Raw genomic sequence first — 17,859 nt, 5'->3', positions numbered from 1 at the left:
GAAAGTTTCAGAGTGACAGACACAGAGCGTCCCCGTAACCATAGTAACTCACTCTCACTCCTGCCTGCGTGGCGCGAGAGGAGAGGGAGAGACGCAGAAGAGCCGCTGACTGAGATTACTCTGAGCAGCATGCATGGGAATAAATTAGGCCTACAATATAATAGATTTGTGTATATTTCTTCTCGCTTTCCCCCGATGGTCTGAATAACTCTCTGCTGCACGGTGCTGCTCTGTCTCGTCTCGTGCGCTGTCAGTTTCTCTTTTCGCGCCGCGACATTATCAGTGATGAATTTGTTTTTCACTGCGTGAGAAAATGGACTTGTGGCGTGAGAGCGTGTGCAAGTGTCAATTGCGTGAGTCTCACGGTCAATGCGTGAGAGTTGGCAGCCCTGGCGTCTCCATTGGCTTGCGCGACGCACACGAGCATAGACTTTAAAGCCTTGTTTGAGCGAGGCAGGCAGACGAGACGTTCAACTAACGTCAAGGTTAAGAAATGGTATGGTCCACTTTAGGGGTGTCTGAAATCGTATTACAAGATTCTTCTAGGCATGAATATGGGAAATATATTGTAATATTTACGATTACAAGTAAGAAGGATATATAAATATTTCGACCCCCCCGACCTGTTGTTTTTACCTCTTTTGGGGGGGTCCAAGTCTTAATTAGGGGGGTCAGACCCCCCCAATCCCCCCCGTAATTCGAACCGTGGCGTTAACTAACCAAAACCCAACATCTGCTAAACGTCAATGTGCTAACGTCCATCTAACGTGGGATACAGACAACATTAGACATTGGTATTTTGTGGGATTTCAGTTGTGGCGTTGGGTAACCAAAATCCAGTGTCTGTCAAAACGTCTCATACCAACTTCATACTGATGTAGAATACAGACATAAGTCTTTGTGGTAGTGTGACCTATATCCTACGTTTAGTAAACATCAAACGTCCAGTAAGCGTGGCATTTTGTTGTATTTAAAGTGATAGTTCGGATTGTTATCCATACAGTGGTATTTGCTGCTCCATGCAAGTGTAACAGATCCTATCAAGTTTGACCCAGTGTGTTCCCTGTCGCGAGAACAAGCGCTTCACCAGGAGTGTGCTGATCCAAAATGAATGAAGTGGATATAAACCTGCAAGCAACGTGATTTTGAGCAGCAACCCAAAACTGAAATTTTTTTTTGAAGGATGCACAACAACACACATTGCTTTGGGATTCACTATTAACCTCTTTTATACTTATTACTTGACTACTTGACTTTTCCAGCCCTATTGTTTGCTAACTGGTGGACCTACTTTGTTTCTGTATCACTATGAAACAGCTCCCTCAGCGCTGTGTGTTGTTAACGCATCTGGTAGGTGAAGCCATAGCATAGTGTTACCAAAACAAAGTAGCTCCACCAATTAACAAGTAAGAGGACTGGAAAAGATCAGCTTCAATAATTAATCCCAAACCACCATGTGTTGTTTTGCATCCTTCAAAACATTTTTTCAGCTTTGGGTTGCTGCTCAAAATCGTGTTGTTTGCAGATCTATCCACTTCATTCATTTTGGAGCAGCACACTCCCGGTAAAGCGCTCGTTCTCACAACAGGGAAAGACTTGACGGGTCAAATTTGGATTATCTACAGTATGGAACAGCAAATACCACTGTGTGGGTAAGAACCTGAACTACCACTTTAAGTTGTGCCTTTGGGTATATCAAAATCTCTCAAAAGTCACAATGCTACTACAGCAGTTTAACATATAGAGTAATGACTGTAGGTCGTGACATAGGGTAACAATAATCCAACATCTGTTTAACATGCAAACGTCCAACCAGAGCTCCTAGGTATGATCAAATTTGTAGCTGTTTCATCAGGGCTACAATATGTTCTACCAGGTGAGCTACTGGACCACCTCATAGCCCTGAAATTTTTGTTATAGCGCAGTTGTATAACCCACACTGGCCTTCTACAGATTACTCAATTTGGCTTCCATGAGACGCATTGCACCCATAGTTTCTTTCTCAACTTGTGCTCCATGACAGTGCAGCTGTCAGACAAATGCCAAGCCACACAAGTGTCAAGCCTGTCTGGCTGCCATCATGGGCAGTGCAGAGCCCTTGATGGTGTAGACAGTCAAGTTGCTACTGGGGCACATGCCAGCAGCCCACCTGGTAGTGAACCTGGGGCTGTTGCATATGAGACGGATACAGGGTTGCTTTGCCAGCCTGCGCCTAGACCCAAGGCAACACAGTTAACGCCAGCTATATCTTTTCCCTGGCCGCTTTGGCAGATGTTGGTTGTCGGTGATCAGCCAGCTGCCTCTGAGAGGGATGTGCCTGGGCTGGCAGTGTGGTTGAGGTAGCCACCAAGGCAGTTGTGGTACAGTTTATTTAATACCAGTTTATTGTACAGCATCCAGAACCTGGTTTCAACATGCCATCCCTTAATCACCAATAATTTTCTTTTAATTTTTCCTTCAAGGATTTTAGTCACTATCTTTACTACTACTAACATTATTATTATTATTATTTATTAATAATAATAATATATGTTATTATTATTATACAAATAATAATAATAAAATATGAATAATAACAATAATAACAATAGCTATGTATTGAGTAAGGTGATATTTTTTATGTATTGAGTAAGGTGATTTTTTTGTATTGTATTGAGTAAGGTGATTTTTTTTTTTTATCTTGTGCACACGTGCAATTAAATTACACGTTGTTAAAACATATAACAGACGTCCGGGTCAGATAGGACGTTGGTTAGACCATTTCAGAACATGTAGCATAAATTGTTATTCTGGACATATAGGATGTATAAAGCTGCTGAATGCACACTGTGTACATAAACCTTAGCAGAATAGCTGAATAGGCCCGTTCGTGGTAACGACATATTTCGACATTGCTGGGACGCCCAGGAAGGACGTCCAGCAGATGGCCAGGTAACGTCCGGACGTCGGCACAACTTTCAGTTTGGAACTATTTTTGAACCATAACGGGACGTCTTGATTGGACGTTCAAACAACAGTCATTCAACGTCTAAATGTTTGCTGGGTTCAAACAAATTTGAAACCAATTTCTAACCAATCACAGTTGTGTTACCAGGCAACTCAACTAATTTCCTCCGCTCTGTCGTCTTGCGGCGGAAGGATATAGGAGTAGTTGCCTGTCGGACTCGGACATCTCACCAGAAACGTTACATCGTCGGTTACTTTTTTCCTTGTCTGGACTTAATTACCTGTTGTGGACGGTGACCGTGAGCAGAGGTAAGGAAAATATATAAATTAATTTTGGCCATGATAACGTTAGTTTTTTAGTTTTATTTTTTCTGTGGGACATAGCGAGCTAGCGTTGTCAAGTAACGTATGGTTCTTTCTCAGCAATGGATTTTTGTGAACTGGCGCCATTTTCCACCTAGCTTAAAATACTTTAAGTTCTTAACTGCATTGCAAGACTAACATAAAAATGATGTAAGAGTTCGGTCTACCGAGATAAAATTGAATGAAATATAGCTAGTAAAACCAGTGATAGTAATAAAATCACCGCAGCGCACCGAGTTTTCCGACTCTAGTCCTGCCCGGAGCAGACAGCAAAAGCCCCGGTGCACGTGGCTGTCCGGTTTGCTAGGGGCACCTCGTGTAGGCTGCAGCTGTTGGCAGTCCGGGGTAGGTCGGGAGTCGGGAGAAATCGGATTACTGACTAGCACATGCAAATTGAAGGTTTTGAGTAACCTTAATATTATATGGTTGTCAAATTAAGGCATTAATTTAGATTAATTAATTATAAAACATAATAATTGGGGTAGGAGAACTGCTGTAATGTGTGCCGTCAGGTCGGCAAAACCGACATGTGCCGGTCCGGTTTTGAAGCACACCCAGTCATTCAGGAAGCAGCTTAATCCGCATGCAGCTAAAAATAATAGTTGAGTTGAATGAATGTTGGGATACAGTCACGTTGCATTTTCACTCATACTGCAGTTCGATAGAGTTCTGAACCCAAATCCATGGCTCTGTCCAGTGACGGACTGGCCATCTGGCAAGGTGGGCAAATGCCAGAAGGGCCACTCAGAATGGATTAATACATTGATCTAAAAAAGAAAAACGAAATAATTTTGTCTTTGATGATTTTCATTGAAAATAACTTATTTCAGCGGCCCAAAACATTTTATATTGGCCCTCATATATTTGTACTTTTTAATAAATACACACACATTTTCTCGCGATAAACTCGTTGCTACACAATGCAACTTTAGCTAGTGGAAATGACAAGGGATGATGGGATATTGGGGTGTTAGGGTTGTAGAGAAAAGCAAACTCCTTGGTAGCTTGCTTGGCTTCAACATGCCATCCCTTAATCACCAATAATTTTCCTTTAATTTTTCCTTCAAGGATTTTAGTCACTATCTTTACTACTACTAACATTATTATGATTATGATTATTATTATTATTATTATTTATTAATAATACTAATTTATGTTATTATTATTACATTATATACTGTGGCTGTGCAGTGCTCTTTTCCTGTTTTGGTGGAGCTATTGTATTATTATTTACTGAGGCTTAATAAGTCTGGCCCATGTATTTGTGCCAAATGAGCCATAATTTACTAGTTGCGCGTATCATGTCGTAGCGATCTGCCGCTCACAGTATTGTGTGCATTGTTGTCGGCATTCATCAGCGTAGTGCATTGTAATGTGTGTCGGTTGCGTGTGTTCTGTGTTCCGAATTTCTGCGTTCTAGTCAGTCTGTATGGTTTTATCTCAAGCTTTTTATGTTAACAATTGGGGTTGGTGTTGAGTTTGGAAATAGGGCCGTTGTGTAGCAAATGCCAGGGCCGTTTTTTGATCCCAGTCCGTCACTGGCCCTGTCTTTATTTACTTTAGAGAGCGAGTAAAATAAAGGTGCGCCACAGTTTAATACATTAATGGGAAACTCTGAAGTCACCGGAGCTTCGTACCTGCTCCGGTGCCTGCTGGTGCGCATATCTCGGTTGAGCTCAGCATCACTTCCCTGGAGGTGCGTTGCCTCACCGTGATAAACAGAGATGCTGCACTTTATCTTGCTTTTCAGTTTTGCTTTATGCAAAAATACTCATTCATTATTTAATCAATGATAATTTTCCATAGGTGAACATTTTATGGAAAGAATTTAAAATTATTTTTGGGTACTCTGTACAAAATGCCCAGATTTAGTGGTAGGTGGTCCTGTCGGAGTGGTGGGCGCACTGCCTATGGTAGATGAAACACTGGCTTAAGTGATTGCAATGGCAACATTTTAGGCTAAGTGATAGGCTTATGTTCAATGAAAAAAAGACATGTATTTTGAAAAATGTCTGAAGATTTGGAAATAAAACAATTTATTGATTTCTAAGGCCACATTTTAATATTTTTATTCAATGCTTTACTTGTGTCACAATAATTTAATGTTATTGAGTTGAAATATTTTTATTTTGAGGCTTTTCCAAGCAAATATTGATAAATGTGATTGTTTGTGATTAATTAGATTAATTAATCAGTATATCATGTAGCAATTTTTAATAGATTGACGGCCCCTTAGTTAATCTGTTTCTGCTGTAACCTGATAACTCACAGCGGGTTTTCTTGTGTGCATTTCTGTTAGCCTACTTTGAATAGATTTGGACTTTTGAATGCAGTTGCTAGCTAGCAGATAAGGGACGTTTTTTTTCTCATGAAATTAAATTACATGAAATTTATATTTAATGTAATCTCTGAACCTCTGATGTTTCTGGTGGTAGAAAAAAACTTTTACCACCCTCTGAATTTTGAAATTATTGCTTTGTTGTAGACCTAACTGCTGGGGTTGTCATTTTTGTAGAACATGGCATGTCTTATCTGAGGCGCTGGAGAAAAATTCGCTCAGAAGCTGCAGCAATTGCACTGGAATGTAGCAGTGAAGATGGTTGCCCTGGAAATTTGGATCCCAATCAGTGTGATGTAGAAGATGGAGGTGAAGATTTAGCAGCGGAGGGAAACAGTACTTTACATGAAGCGGATGAACTCGGTGATACAGATTCAGATTTTGGATACAGAGAATATGTGTCAACTGATTCTGAAGAAGGCATAGAATTTGCAAAAGAAGATGAGGTAACTTTTCAAGAAAAGCTTGCTTCCTGGGCTACAAGAAGTAAATGTGGAAGAAGCCAAATTGATGAATTGCTTGGTATTTTGAAAGATGAAAGTTTAGAAGTACCAAAGGATTCTAGGACATTATTGAAAACACCTCGTCGAATCCAGACAGAGGACAAGTGTGGTGGACAGTATGTTTACTTTGGGATTGAATGCTCTGTTGTGAAAATTCTTGCCCGGAACAGCAAGTTTTTGGAAAGTTCAAACTCTGTGGACCTATTAGTGAACATTGATGGAGTTCCTCTTTTCAAGTCGTCTAATGCCCAGTTATGGCCAATCATCTGTCGTTTCAGTGACTTTGAACCATTTATAGTTGCAGTTTTTTATGGTGGATCTAAACCTAACTGTTGATGATTTTCTTGAAGACTTTTTAGCTGAATACACAGAACTACAGAGAAAGCAAATAACTGTGAATGGCAAAGAAATCCATGTGCGCATCAAAGCCTTTGTTTGTGACGCTCCAGCTCGAGCTTTCTTAAAATGTATAAAAGGACACACTGGATATCACTGTTGTGAAAGATGCACAATTAAGGGAGAGTATAAGAACAAAAGAGTCGTGTTCCTGGGAGACTACCCATTAAGAACTGATAGAGATTTCTCTAATGGACTTTATGTTGATCATCAGGTTGGAGTATCCCCTTTAATTAATGTAGGAATAAGATGTGTCACAGGTTTTCCTCTGGACTATATGCATCTAGTATGTCTTGGAGTTGTGAAAAGACTGCTGTGCTTTTTAAAAAAAGGACCACCTGAATGTAGACTGTCACATAGAAAAGTAGGGGAGATTTCAACTCTTCTTGTGTCTTTATCTGGGAAGCTGCCTAGTGAGTTTGCTCGCCAACCAAGACCCCTAGCAGAATTAGATCGGTGGAAAGCCACAGAGCTTAGGCAATTCCTTCTATACACTGGACCTGTAGTTTTGAAAAAGGTGTTGCACAGGAATGTATATGAACACTTTCTCTGCCTAACAGTAGCTGTATCAATCCTTCTGGACTCCTGTGAGAGGAAGCGTGCTGCTTACATGGACTATGCTAAACAACTTTTAAGCTATTTTGTAGACAAATGTAAGCATATATACACAGAAATTTTTTTGGTGTATAATGTTCATAACTTGAAACATCTGTCAGATGACTCTAGACATTTCCAGTGTTCTCTCAATGACATATCTGCATTTCCTTTTGAGAATCATCTACAAATTCTGAAGAAATTTGTGAGAAATGCCAAGAATCCCATCAGTCAAGTTGCAAAGAGACTTTTTGAACATGAGAGGGCAGAAAGCCACAGAAATAAGATGGCAAACAAAAGTTGGCATTTTGTTTCAGTAAAGAAGAGAAATGGATGTTTCCTCTTGCACAATGAAGACTTTGCCTTTGTAAAAGAAAAACGTGATGATGGCAGTTTGTTATGTGACATCATATCACAAAAAAGCCTGGAAAGCTTTTTTACTGTGCCTTGTGACTCCAAGCTTATTAATGTTGTGTTCGTCAGAAACTTGGAGAGAGTCCGGAAACATTGCAGGCTTCTTGAAGTTGAAGAAATAAACCGTAAAGTGGCTTGTCTACCCTATCAAACCGGATATGTGCTTATGCCTTTATTGCACAGCATGGAGCGAAAAGACTAAAAAAGGGTAATTATGAATTAGTCTGTAGTAATAATACTACAGTCTAAAATGCATTTTGAGTTCACATTAGTTTTTTCTCATTCAAGAACTTCATTGTGAAATATTTAATTTTTGCTTCACCTGTGATTAACAACATAAGGGTATAAGCAACTTAATGGCTTTGTTTCCCCAAGGCTCTACATTGATGTTTTTATCTGGAACCATTAGGTTAAGGTTTTTAGGGCCACAGTCAAAAATTTAGGGGCACAGGGGCACGTAATTTAAGCATAGTATTCAACAATGTTTCCTCTGTAATTTTATGCTGTGGTGCTTTGGGTGAAAATTTAAGTTTTCCCCCTTGTTCCTTTTTGGGGCTATGTTATGGCAGGGGGGAGGGTACACATAAAATTTAAATGATTTGATATAAAAGAAAATTACTAGTATTTTTGCCTCACTGGGAAGCAGGAGCCTATACATCACTGATCAGTCAATTTTAGTGACCCCATGACCTTTACTCCAGCAATACAATAGACTCAGTGGGGCATCTGCATCTGAAATAATGTGCCTGTTAGTACATACACACTAGTGAAATTGTGATGTTATGTTGTTGCCATATTTTGTAACCTAGTGTTACAGCCTATTGTTGGTATTGTTTTTTTGCCAGTGTTTCCACTGTGCTCACACAAACTTTGAGTGCTGGCTAGTTTTATATATCTCTGGTATTTTAAATGTATAAAGTTACTGTTTTGATTTTTATTTTATGGCAGCTGTTGATATTATAATGATGAGCCACAGATGAGCCTGTTCATGGGAAACTGTAATGGCAATATTTTTTCCTCAGCAACAGGGGGTCTAGAATCTTTTTATGAATTTGATGCATTTATAGCAACCGTCACGGACCAGTTAATGTGTGATGAAACATGTAGTTAACTTGGAGTTACCTATATATTTATTTCTATTTATTTTTAAATTCATGTTTTAATTTATGTCAGTATGTTTTGTTTCAGGATGGCTTGGGTTAGGGCAGTGTGGCAAGAGAAGAACAGGCAAGAAGAAGGGACGGTGCCAGACAGCTGGATAGACACAGAAAACATGTTAGTGTTCTGGCCAAATGTTGCAAATGCAACAAGACATTTGAATGAACGCCGCGAACCATCTGATGGTTGGAGAAAGTTTCCTCTTCTGAAAGAGAAGATGAGATCTGGTAGGTATAGTTACATGTTACATCTATTATGTGCACTTTGTCTTAAGATAATTAATCTGCCATATCAATGTTATGCATTGACAAACTTTTTGCTTTGCCACTGTTTCTTGTTATTTATGATTTATAGATGACTTCAAAGAATGTGACAACTGTGACTTCACAAGTAGTGCAGAAGCTGAAGAAGGTGCACTGGAAGCAAAAAGAAGAAGAAAAACTAAGACATTTGAAGAATGTTTGACAGGTATTCTTTTTACTTTGCAGTTGTCAATCATTCATTGAGTTATACTCGTGCATTCATGTATTAATCAACCAATTCTTATCTCTTTCAAAAGTAGTTATTCATGCATATCTTGCAGATGTATTGCGATGGAACACTACTGTTAATGGATTTTCATGAACTCCTCCCTTTTTGCCCTGTTGAAAGTGCAACACTTAACTCAAAAGCAACATATCTTAAAATCCATTTAGCATATTTTCATGAATTTTTGTGAGTGCACTATGCTACCAAGAGCAAGCTATGTCAATTTTGGTGTCACCATGACAACAAGGCTACAATAAGGCACCAATGTCAGTTTGATATTTTAGAGTCTATTGGGTAGATTGCCATTAAATTTGATAAGCATTCACACTCCCGTAGTATTAAACTTGTAAACTTTGGTCATTGGATTGCCATGCAGTTTGCAGAGTGAAGTTCTGATTCCCATAGAATGAACCCTGTTGATGTCAGAGAGCCCACGTCACAGTCCATTACAGCATGTAGCCTAATTAAAATACTGATGTGAAACTTTCTATCTAAAATACTGCTCCCACAAAGAGGAATCCTAACACATTCCTCTTTTTACTCACCCTGTCAGTTTTGTTAACTTAATAACATTTCCCCCAGCACCATCCACATCAAAGTGTGTGTCCTGCTACCTTTAAAATGCCACCTGCTTTTCCCTCACTACCTCCTGTACTTTGTAACTGAGAAACTGGTTGGGACTTTGATTATGCAAATATGCTCAGACCGGATAGGCCACTTCATCTGTAGTGGGTGTAGACTTTGATGAATATTTAAGGCCACAACTGTTTTGATTTCTGTTTTCTTCTCTTTCTCTCATTCACTTTTCTACTTTTCCTTTCCCTGCTTCCTCCAATGCACTTCCTGGTAGGAGAGTGAGGGAGGATGGGAAAGTAGCAGTAGAAAGGATGCATGCGTAATTGTACATACCCACTTCTCTTCTCCCAAAACTTGCCTTCCTTTCATGCACCACACCAGCGGGGCACAATCAGTGAAAACTGCACTTTTTCTTTCTGGAACAAAATTAATTTTTTGTTAATATTTGTCTCTTGAATTAGGTGATAGTGGTGACAGTGAGGTAGAATTTGATGAAGAAGATGTCCAAGGAAATTGTCAACATCCCAACAGTAATAAAGGTTAGTTTCCTTTTTTTTTTTTTTTTTTTTTTCTCCCTCGTAACAGGGAGACTACTTGTCATGAGGGCATAGGATATAAAAACAGCAACAAAAAAAGTGACAAATAACCTATGTATTGTGTTTGCTTTAAAAAATGATAACATTACATCAATTAAGGAATAAGACATTTTGTTAACAGAGCTAGAACTTCCTGCTGCTCCAAGGAAGCTGAATCATCTTCAAGAGAGAGAGTCTCCAGTATGCTCCGAAAATGCAAGCTCGCCATCATCTTCTACTTCATCCAGGCGATCAAGCTCTGGCTCTCCATTTCCACTCATTAGGGGGAAGCAGATTTCAAGAGCACAGGGTTGGCGATCTCCTTCCTCCCCACCTCAGACTACCCTTAGACCAAAAAAGGGTTCTTCAGGTCCTTATGAAGTCTTAAATTCAATTTTATAAATATTTGGCCTTAAAGTGATAGTTTGGGTTCATACCCATATAGTGGTATATGCTACTCCATACAAATGTAATAGATCCGCCAAGTTTGACCCGTCAGCTCCTTCCCTTTGACGAGAACGAGCGCTTCACCGGGAGTGTGTTCCTCCAAAATGAATGAAGTGGTGACGCTGTTGCTTAGTAATACCGAAACAAAGTAGTTCCACCAGTTGGCAAACGAGAGCCGGAAAAGAGATTAATAATGAATCCCAAACCAATGTGTGGTGTGCATCCTTCAAAACATTTTTTCAGCTTTGGGTTGTCGCTCCAAGTCGTCGTCGTTTGCAGGTCTATATTTACATTTTGGAGAAGAACACTGCCACTTGTTCTTGCCACAGGGAAGGAGCTGATGGGTCAGACTTGGAGGGTCTATTAAACTTGTACTTACCTGCAATGGTAATTTGTATTAGAGAAATTATTTGTCCAAAAATCAGTCCTAAATTTAGCTTAAGCATTTGTCTTAAGCATTAAATTTACTCTCTGATTCTTGTAGCCCCCCTGCAAATTCAGGAGCCCACCTCAGAAGAGCAGACCAGACCACCTTCTCATGGAGGCCTGTCTCACCAAACAGAACAAAGTAGAAGATCAAGATCACCTGTTGGTCAGCAATCTTTGCAAGGGACCAGCTCCCGACAACAAACTCTATCAACACAGGGAAAACGCTCCCCGTACCCAATGCCAGAAGCAAGTAAGTATATAGTATAATATATGTATATATATATATATATATATATATATATATATATATATATATATATATATAGGGATTCAGTTCTTACATATATATATATATATATATATATATATATATATATATATATACACATATATAAAATGTCAAACTGATGTAGTTTTATGTAATATCAGAACAGGTTAGTGTTACATAACTTAGACCCACATAAGGGCGCATGTCATCCACAGTGTTAATGTAAGGGATTCAGTTTTTATTTTCGGTAATCACATTACAGTTACTCTTCTGATAAAAATCTCCTTACTTACATTACTTAAGTATATGACTTCAACTGAGTTATGACAAATTTAACACCTCAAAAATTAAATCAATCAAGGACAGTTCACTGATCAAATGCGTGCTCAGTTTATACCGGCTAGTACACAGGCGTGGTGCTGCACAGTAGCTAGCTGCTGCTGCTGCTGGACAGAAGTGTTGTTGATCAATACCACTTAATCCACTGTTGCCGTCACGGCTGCTGAGAGTTTGAGCTCTGAAAATAGCCAAGCTGGTCAGGCCGCTCTGTTTTGTTTTGGGGTAAATCCCCAAAATTCCTGTGAACCAAGTCTCTAACGTGAATGCAGTAATTGGATCCAGTGCCTTTTCCTTTTCTAAAAACAACTCCTTGTTTACTATTAAACTTTGTTTATGATACCCCTCATAGCATATTTATATTTCCTTCCATCTTGCTACATACTCTGTATCACACCAATATATTAAATGTCTGAGTTGTGCAGCATAGAAGTATTCCTTTAGATTAGGTAGGGCCATACCTCCTTTATCTTTAGGCAGTTGTAGAGTTGTATACCTAATTCTCGGTCTCTTCCTTCTCCATATAAATCTTGATATCCAGTTATCCCATGTTGTAAATTGATTTCGTTGTATCAAATAATAATAAAAATAATATATTAATAGATGACAGTTATCAGCTGCAGCCATAATCATAATTATTAGCAATGATCCTAGAATTATAGTACTTAGACGATTTTTAGTTGCCTTTGGGTTGGGATAAAGTCAATATTTCAGACTCTAAAGCAAAGGTGAACAAATACTAATTTTGGTGGGGGGTGTTATGTTAGTGGTAAAGTTGTGCCTTGATAATATTTTGTTTCAATGCATTAGAATTTCAGAGAAAAGTCATGGAAATGCTTGTGGAAATCCGTGAGGAGGTCCGTGCCATGAAGAAATGTTCTGGGGATGCAGAAAGGTGCAAAGACTCAAATATTCCTGTACAGGCTTCAACAGTTGAGGCACTAAACCTCCTTGACCAATCCCTCGACTCCCTGGAGGAAAAGCAGAAACTGGTAAGATCATACCTGTAGTCATACCAACATAATGTTTTTCTCTAATGTGCAGTGTTTCAATCCCAGTGTGACTTGCAACAGTCATGGGGACATACTGAACACTGTTAACATTTTTTAAATTTTTTTTGGTTAAACTGAAATATTGTTCCTCTAATTTCAGATTAATGGCTTGTCCAAGGTGGGAGGAGTCCACTTGAAGGACAATGTGAAGAGGGTCATGGAGAAGTAAGTTTTTATATCTGTGTCAATTAGATGTCAGTTACAGTAATTAAGGAAGCATCGATAGAACAGGAATTGAGTAGAATTGACATTGTATAGGGGACTCAACGGTTGCCACTGGGCCAACTGGCAGCCTTCTTCAGGGAACTGATGGAGTAACTTCATTGACATTTCCACTGTGACAAAACAATTATCTTGCTGGGGATCTCTATCACAATGTGCATAGCATATGTCATAAAACTATGATTATCTTTTTTTTTTTTATTAATTAGACTTAAAGGGTTAGTTTGGGTTTTTTGACATGGGGTTGTATGAGTAACTTCTGGATAGACGTTAGATTACCTGGCGTAGATGACAGGCAGCGAGCGCCCTGTTCAGAGAGCTGAGCAGCAGTCCCTGGCAGCAGAGCCAAGTAGCAGCACAAGCAAACGGGGGCAGCAAACAACGTATTTAAACCACAAACCCATACGGCCCTTCAAAATTTCCATATCCACTAAAGTGTACGCCAAATGCCTCTTATTTTCATGGCATTACTGTGCACTCAGACCACTGGAACTGAGGAGGTTTGCAAATATGTGTTGATGTAGCCAACTCATCGCGAAATTATTACAGACTGGTGATATCACTGAATTCATAGTGTGAAATATCCCAAAACATCGCTTGTGGCACCATCTAATGGTCATATATTGCAACTGCACTCACTTGTCGTTTGTTTTTGTTTTAGTCTTTTTTTTCCCCTTTTTGTGTACACGCCCACAACAGCCCCAAGTAAATGTTTAGAGATTTTTCTACACATTCACATCCTTATTGCCCTTTAGCATCAACACCAGGCCAAAATGTTGAAATGGTGGTGGTGGTGGTTTTAACTTTTGAAATTGTGTGATAGAATTTGTGTTGCCAGACGATGAAACTTGGCAGTTTGGGTGAGCCCATGACCTTCCATCTAGCGCCACCAGTAGAACCATTGTGACATCTGCGTTAGATATAACGCGCTTGTTTTTAACACAAACAAGCAAATGGTAAACATGTTGTCCCCCACCAGTGATGTAGTTCCACCCTTGGGTCAGTCAGTGATTGCTGAGTGTACTTGAAATTGTATAAGCATTTTCGTATGGGACAATGAAAGGACAGATTGACCATATATTTCTGTTGCCTACTCTCCTCAGAATTAGCCTTACAAGTTATATCTTGAAATGTAGTAACTGTAATTGTCCTGTTTTTACCCAATACAGTACAAAATATAAGAACTACAATACGCAATAAATACAATCCGTGCATTACACAATGTACACTACAATACAATTTATAATACAATATACAATGTAACATACAACACCAGGAGCGTGAGTGTTATGAATAATATAAATGCTAAATGATAAGTGATATATGGTATTGCACAGTAGGTAAGTGGTAATATGATATAAGTAGTCAACACTGACGGCAGTGGTAGTGCAGTGATGAGTGCAATAACAGTATAACAGTCCAACTGTACAATAACTACAGTGTCTTGTGGTTAGAGGTTTGCCCAAAAATTCTCCATTGACTCTCACTTCAACACATCAACCCAGTCTGATGTCTCCAAGTGTGTAGCGTGTGTAGACTATTACGTTACCTATGATAACTTTAACTGTATTGCTTTACCACTGAGTCCCCATTCATTGTCCCCCACATTGTATGATAACTTTAACTGTATGACCTGCTTTACCACCGAGTCCCCATTCATTGTCAATGCCGCCGCCTAGCAGCACAAAGTCAACGTTACAATGTGACTAACAAACTAACAAACAAACTAACTAACTAACGGACGGAGACCGATCCATAGTCCCCCCTTTCGGTGGGGCCCCTTTCCCTTTTGTATCCACAGGTTGATGACAAATGAGGTCATGGCGAAGTTCAACATGAAGGGGGGGAAGGGCAAGCTTGCCTTCACAAAGCTCCGTCTCCTCACTGTTGTCGCAGGTAAAAAGCATATATCCTCAGTGTTGTCTAGTGTCTATTTTGGTGGTTTAGTGAAAACCAGTAACTATGTAGCACAGTAGCACAGAGGCCACCTGTGAACAACCTGGCCGCTACCCGCAAGAAATGTCAGATTTTCAGTGCACTGTTTTTAATTGTTTTCTAGTGTAAACATGCTGGATAGATGTCTTTTACATTCTTTGACGTCTTTAAAACAAAGAGAGCTGCTGGCATTCACGTTTTTCTGCCAGAATGTAGCCAGCTGCTCACGGTTTGTGAACAGCATCCAAAGTTGAAATCTCTTTAACTTTTGAGGAGTCACAGCATGTACATGCAAGAATGTGTTAAATGTGCATGGCCCCTAAGAATGTCTGCAACTTAATGTTTTTACTGCTTACTGTAGCCTATCTTATACTATATTCCCCATAGATTTACAGTTTCAAATATTTCTTACAGAGAGTGTCCAGAGGACTACAAAGGAAACGGAGGCAAACATTGCGGTGGCTGTCGCCTTCTGCTTGAAGTATGCCCCAGACAGGGTGGGCGGAGGTGGCAGAAATAAAGTTTCGTAATGTGTTAGCTGGTTCCAAAAGTGGGGTCCGAGTTTGGGACAGTTTTGTGTTTTTATTCATTTTGAAAATTTTGTGAGTCCACCTCTTTTTGTGAATCCACCTCTTTTAAAAAACAAAAAACTCTTTAAAAATTTTACAATAAAAGGTTATTTTGATAACCCATTGCATGTCTTTGTCATTTATCCAATAAAACCACCAAACATTTGTGGATTACAGTTTAACTAAGATTTTAAAGTTTATTAACTTTTCTCTGCTCATGTCTTAAACCTAATACTTTGGGTCTGTCTGACATTGGATCTTGACATCTGTCCAACCTTGGTATGACATCATCCAAGTTTCTCAGTATGTTGATTTTTCATTTACAGCAAAAACGTGGCTCTGTTAAAAGTTTGATGTCATGCCAACGAAATCCATACTAACCAAATTTCAACGTCTTTCTTTAAAGTTGGAATTTGACAGCTAATGTTGGGTTTTGACGGATATCCGATTTTGATTTCCAACCAAAATTCAATGTCTGTACAACGTTGGAGATTGATGTCAACCCAACGTTGGGTTTTGGCGTCAACCCGATTTTCATTTCCAACCAAATTTCAACGTCTGTACAACGTTGGAGATTGATGTCAACCCAACGTTGGGTTTTGGCGTCAACCTGATTTTCATTTCCAACCAAATTTCAACGTCTGTACAATGTTGGAGATTGATGTCAACCCAACGTTGGGTTTTGGCGTCAACCCGATTTTCATTTCCAACCAAAATTTAACGTCTGTGCAACGTTGGAGATTGATGTCAACCCGACGTTGGGTTTTGGCGTCAACCCGATTTTCATTTCCAACCAAAATTTAACGTCTGTGCAACGTTGGAGATTGATGTCAACCCGACGTTGGGTTTTGGCGTCAACCCGATTTTCATTTCCAACCAAATTTCAACGTCTGTACAACGTTGGAGATTGATGTCAACCCGACGTTGGGTTTTGGCGTCAACCCGATTTTCATTTCCAACCAAAATTCAACGTCTGTACAACGTTGGAGATTGATGTCAACCCGACGTTGGGTTTTGGCGTCAACCCGATTTTCATTTCCAACCAAAATTCAAAGTCTGTACAACGTTGGAGATTGATGTCAACCCGACATTGGGTTTTGGCGTCAACCCGATTTTCATTTCCAACCAAAATTCAAAGTCTGTACAACGTTGGAGATTGATGTCAACCCGACGTTGGGTTTTGGCGTCAACCCGATTTTCATTTCCAACCAAAATTCAACGTCTGTACAACGTTGGAGATTGATGTCAACCCGACGTTGGGTTTTGGCGTCAACCCGATTTTCATTTCCAACCAAAATTCAACGTCTGTCCAACGTTAGAGTCCAACGTCTTTCTGACGTTACATTGACGTCTGGTGCCTGCTGGGCACTTCCTGTTTCGTGGCGAAACATGGAAATTCGACGCCCCGCCCATGACTATAACTGAATATTGGCCTTTAGATGTGTTCAGACTGTGACACTTAGCAAACATGTGAAATTTGGGGCAGATTTGACCATGTACAGTGGAGTTACAAACCACTTCCTGTTTCGTGGCGAAACATGGAAATTCGACGCCCCGCCCATGACTATAACTGAATATTGGCCTTTAGATGTGTTCAGACTGTGACACTTAGCAAACGTGAAGTTTGGGGCAGACTTGACCATGTACAGTGGAGTTACAAACCACTTCCTGTTTCGTGGCGAAACATGGAAATGCGACGCCCCGCCCATGACTATAACTGAATATTGGCCTTTAGATGTGTTCAGACTGTGACACTTATCAAACATGCGAAGTTTGGGGCAGATTTGACCATGTACAGTGGAGTTACATAGCACTTCCTGTTTCGTGGCGAAACATGGAAATTCGACGCCTCGCCACGCCCACGCCGTTCGAGGAAAACTCAAGCTTTTAACAATTTTTCATCGTCAAGGTCTGTTATATACGCTGCGCAAGTTTGAGGTTGATCCGATTAACCGTCTAGGAGGAGTTCGTTAAAGTATGAACCCTGTAAATGGCCAAAAACGCACAAAAATGGCACAATCAATTCAAAATGGCTGACTTCCTGTTGGGTTTAGGTCATGGCACGTATTGATGTTTTTTGTAGGTCTGGACATGATACATGTGCCTACCAAATTTGGTACATGTAGGTGAAACGTAGAGCGATGAGTATTTTTTTGAAATTTTGTAGGGGGCGCTATTGAGCCATTTAGCCAAACCCATGCGCAAGACCC

This window comes from Centroberyx gerrardi, chromosome 4, assembly GCF_048128805.1.
Source record: "Centroberyx gerrardi isolate f3 chromosome 4, fCenGer3.hap1.cur.20231027, whole genome shotgun sequence".
NCBI lineage: Eukaryota > Metazoa > Chordata > Actinopteri > Beryciformes > Berycidae > Centroberyx > Centroberyx gerrardi.
This window is presented reverse-complemented; position numbering follows the sequence as displayed.